Genomic DNA, 5,155 nt, shown 5'->3' with positions numbered 1-5,155 from the left:
CAGAGAGAGAGAGAGAGAGAGAGAGAGAGAGAGAGAGAGAGAATGGTTTAAATGTGTAAGCGTGTATGTTTTAAGTGGATTTGTAAGTTGGTGTGAGTTTTTATGAACTTGAAAGATGGAAAGAGGATCGTAGTAAGGGACAGAAAGGAAGAATTAAAGAAAAGGTAAGAATAGATAAATAGAAAAATAGAGGAATATGGGAGGAGAGAGAAAGAGAGAACGACTAGTATTTAATATACTGAGTGAAGAATACAGAAACGGTGCATTAACGTTTTCTTTACACTGGCAAATTAGACCTCTGTGAACCAAGCAAGAGGCGCCAAATGTCAGTTTACTTAAACTCGACAAATACTCAGCAGTTCTGTTACCTTCACAGTCTCTTTACACAGTTACACGCTAGTCGAATGTTTGAAAACTGTAAAAACGGGTGCTGAAACTATATTGACGTAAGTTCTATTGGTACCTTTTTAACAATGCTTAATTAAATTGACAAAATGAGTTACTTCTCGGATTCTTGTTCTATGTAAATACTTCACGCTTATATGTGAAGTTTTTACGATCTATTAGTATGAAATAATAAAAGGCATTTATAGTTAATGGATATAATATGACATCTAGATCTATAGTAAGTCTACAAATTTGACCCTAATGTTGGTTTTTAGTCAATGTCTTCATTTTGGATAGCGAGAAGTAGCTAATTTTGTCAGCACACCCTCTTCCACACTGTAAGTTTATGAAAGAGGTGGGACCTCCGAAGTTAACGTTAAATCTCCGATAGCAGCTAGCCATTTGGGTGGCAAGCTTTAAATACTCCACAAAACAACCCAAGATAAGAGAGACCCGTCCGAGATTCGATCCAAGGCCTCCGCTCCACAGTCCAGCATGCTACCAAGTGAGAAACGGAGCGCCTCTTTCTATTAATTATTACAACAATTCAACGCCAATCACAGATGGTAATAATCTTTCATTTTTCCAAACGATTTCTTAACTTGATTAATATACTTCAGGTGAACCCCAAGGCTTATATTAGAAAGATGAAGAAATATAATATTATGTAGCACTCGGATCAGGCAAATAGGTAAGCAAACACTCACACTGTCTTTATAAGGCGTCGTCACGCTACACACCGCCATTCTGGCTTCAGATTACAGCTATAATTGTAGACTTGAAGCCTTGGGGCCTACGCGCATTCGCTTCTCAAGATTTTTTTTGGGGTCATTACAGGTCTTAAATTGTCGCTTTGTGTTCGAGTAGTGATGACGATGATGATGATGATGATGATTGTGAACACTCCGATGATAATCATTTGTACGTTATAGTATCAAAGTCTGTAACACTCCACCATAGTTCTGGTCCATCTCTGACAATCTGAATAGTCTTGAAAACAAGACAACGTTAAAAAAAAGAATAGTTATTGACAAAGTGTTATTCATAAAGTGTTGAAAATGTCAATGTCAACACACAGCCTTCGACAGTGCAATCTATACATCTTGTACCAATCATACGACAGCACAATCTACATTTCTTGTACAAAGCCTTCGATGGTGCCATCAACATTAAATTTGTACCGAGCCTACGATAAGGCCTAGCGTAATTTACGTTTCTCACACCAAGCCTTCAAGCTTGAGTCATGTATAATCAGGATTTGAAGGACGGGGACTGGGCCAGGTAGTGACATTGAACTTTGTTGCCTTCTATTCTGTAGTGTAAATAAGGAAATAGGTCACACTACAGGTGCGCTAGTGTGCTGTCTTTGATGCTAGCGAAAACTGCACTGAGAAAGTGATGGATTCGTGTACCGAAGGGGTGAATAGTTTATCTTTCAATGAGAAGAGAAATGGGGAAGATAGGGTGGGGATGGGGCGTGTACTTACCTGAATCTGTAATAAACTTCCGTCACTGAGAAAGGAGGAATGTTAAGGTAATCGGTTTCAAAAACCCACAAAACACCGCTTTCTGTCTTTGCTGGAATACTAGAGACTCTATCACAAATTTATTAAGAAAGTTGTTCCTTCAACAGAAGAACAGCTCCATCCTCGAAAGAAAATAATTCAGTTTAGTTTCATTCATCGCAAGTCAACCTTGAGTCAGGACATTACAATTCGTTCCCAAGGCGAATAGCTGTGCTGTCGTTAATCAAGTAGGCCTACGTTGCTTGATATCATTTCTTCCCGAATGTAATACATAATTAAGGCATCGCATGGCTTTATATTAAGATACAGACTTCTTCACTTTTAACATTCTTCGTGTTCGTTTTGATAAAACAATTTCTCCTTGATCAAAACTAGTAGTAAAAGTTAAAACCGATATAAAAGAAAAACAGAAGTCAAGGGCCAAGTCTTTCCTCCCGGATGTTATTCTCCAACGAACACACTGTAGAATGAAGAATGAACAGTGAACAGCGGGCTGGAGGGAACAGGTCGTACAACAACAACAGATTCACGACTGGTCCCCCTTCCCTCGCAATTTGTTAAGGCTGAGTCGACCTGTGTGTGTGTGTGTGTGTGTGTGTGTGTGTGTGTGTGTGTGTGTGTGTGTGTGTGTGTGTGTATGTGTGTGTGTGTGCGTGCGTGTGTGTTAGTGTTCGTTGGCACGGCCACTTACCTGTACACACGTCCTATTATCGGTTGATCTCTGTTCCGCTTGAGCGCACAATCTTTCTGTCTCTCTCTGTCTCTCTGTTTCTCTCTCTCTCTCTCTCTCTCTCTCTCTCTCTCTCTCTCTCTCTCTCTCTCTCTGTGTGTGTGTGTGTGTGTGTGTGTGTGTGTGTGTGTTTGTGTCTTTCTTTCTCTCTCTCTCTCTTTTTTTTTTGGTAAGTGTTTTTTACGGCCCTCGCAACCGCATAGGGTCATATGAGCGCGCGGGACAAATTAAACTTTTTCAGTTCGTAGAAAATTGTGGATTGTGCCCGGGTGGCGGCTTAAGCCTACACTTATCTATTTTAGACCACCAAGGGATCTTTAACGAGCGCAACTTGCTCACAGGCCCTCCGAGATTTTTTGCCCTTGTCCGAGAAGGCTAGGAGCAGATCTTTCCTACCAGAAGATCGGGGATATGGCTGAAAGACCGCAGTAAGTTTAGTTTAGCACACGGTTTTACGGCGCTCGCAACTGCATAAGGTCATATGAGCGCTGACCGCAGTAAGGAGTCAAGGGGTAGCAGTAAAAAGGCTGCAGAAAGAGTCCGGGGACCAGAGGAGGGGGCAAAGGGGGTGAAGGGGTGGATGCAGAAAGAGGAGACGAAAGTAAACGACAGAACATTGCTAGAGAGCAGGAAAGAAGGTAAAAGGAGACAATTTTAGAGAAGAAAATGTTTCGGTCGTTACCCGGATTCGAACCAGGGACCTTTGAATGAGAGGACAACACCTTAACTTCAAGGCTACGAATGTCTGTCTGTCTGTCTGTCTGTCTGTCTGTCTGTCTGTCTGTCTGTCTGTCTGTCTCTCACTCACTCTCTCTCTCTCTCTCTCTCTCTCTCTCTCTCTCTCTCTCTCTCTCTCTCTCTTTGTCTTTTTCTCTCTGTCTCTGTCTTTCTCTGTCTGTCTTTCGTGCACAATCTCTTGTTTTTCTTTCTTCTCCCCCCCCCCCCCTGTTCTCTCTCTCTTTCTATCCCTTAGGCAAAGAATGCCCCCGCCCCAGGGGCGCCGCTTCGCCGAAACCATGGAGGAGCTATCGAAATTTACCACGAAATAACAGCCCTCTGCTAGATATCTAGTATCGATATACGTCTCCAAATTAAAAAAAAAAGAGACTTTAGGACTAGCCACTGAGTTATGGTTCTGTTGCTTTGCTTTCCCCTTTTTCTGTGCGCCCCTTCTTTCCCTGTATCACTGCAAAAACAAAAATCTGTAATAAAAAAAGGCTCCTAGACGAAAGTCCCCACTAAATTCTCTGTATCACTAAAGGTACAAAGAGTAGCACGTAAAAAAAACAACTACTCACAATCACACTTACTTCTCCTTTTACTGTATAGTTAATCCACATCAGCTCAAAGCACAACGAACTCGTGGTCAGTTGCTGCTTATCTCTTTTATCCAAGTTCTATAATTATGCTGAGTACCTAGTTTTGAGAAATTTGACATAAAACAGTTTGAGTTTCATAACACGTCAAGCTTTTCCGAAAGATTTTTAAAGTTTTAGTAGAGGTTATATGAACGCCAGAAGATTAGAGGTGTTACAAGAGAGTAACAAACATAAAAAGAGGGGAGATAAGGACGATAGATGTTTGATAGGAAAGAAGAAGCAAACCACACCAGAGCACCCGCCAACCACCCACTTTTCCGAATGTAATTCTTTGAATATCTTGACAACGACTCCGAATAATTTGGCCTCATGGTATAAGAAACTCAAATCGATCAGAAATATCAGATAGCGCTGTGTAATTCTAAGGTAGAGAAGCAGTCGTGCTTCAAGTCAACCGTGGGACGAAAATTTGTTTTTAGCCCAATACCCCGCATTAGTATCGACTCTACAATATTTCAAAGCAAAGGTAACTACTCTGTGGTAAGTTTCGGTAGCTACTCCGAGGTGTTTCATGCTTTGATCATACATCGAAAGGTGGATTATCGGTAGCTATTCCGTTGTGCAGCCTTCCTCTCTCACCCCCTCCCTCGTTCTCCACTGTTACTCTCAAGCTAACTTACTCTCTCTCTATCTCCCCCCCCCCTCTCTCTCTCTCCTCTCTCTCTCTCTCTCTCTCTCTCTCTCTCTCTCTCTCTCTCTCTCTCTCTCTCTCTCTCTCTCCTTCTCTCGCCTCTGCTTCTATCTCTTGTCTTTTTCTTAGCCAGAGTGTTCCACTCTTTCGGGGACAATGCGGGTGTGTGAGGGAGTTCAAATGTGCCTGGCAGAGGTGGGGGAGGAGGGGGTGGAGTTCGTGAACTCTGCAAGTCTATTATCTTAAATGCAGGTGCTTTCACACCTTCATCGACACAATTCAGACTATTTAGGAGGCGGGCTTCTGACCCTGTCTGCCAGGGGCAAACCGGGCTGAGAGGAATACATAATCCCTGCAGAAAGACCAAGATTCTCTTATAAAAACTATTCATACAGAGTCATATATGGGAGCCGAGCTCGGGTCTCCTGCATTTCGACGCAACCTATCTGACAGTTACTCCAGAAATGGTGGTCAAATCTTTTACGCTGGCACTAGAAATCTG

The 5,155-nt window shown here is 42.3% G+C and overlaps 1 protein-coding gene across 1 annotated transcript in view; it reads right to left on the bottom strand.

The window, feature by feature from the left end:
* Positions 1-2,472, bottom strand: part of LOC101856598 — a gene marked incomplete in the record, with an annotated part of 52,946 nt that extends 50,474 nt beyond the window's left edge. The window contains 1 exon segment of the mRNA XM_005105443.3: positions 1,875-2,472.
* Positions 2,473-5,155: the final 2,683 nt, after the last annotated feature.

This window comes from Aplysia californica, unplaced genomic scaffold (genome assembly GCF_000002075.1).
Source record: "Aplysia californica isolate F4 #8 unplaced genomic scaffold, AplCal3.0 scaffold00471, whole genome shotgun sequence".
Taxonomy (NCBI): domain Eukaryota; kingdom Metazoa; phylum Mollusca; class Gastropoda; order Aplysiida; family Aplysiidae; genus Aplysia; species Aplysia californica.
Note: the sequence above shows the minus strand (reverse complement) of the source record. Positions and strands in the feature narration are given on the sequence as shown.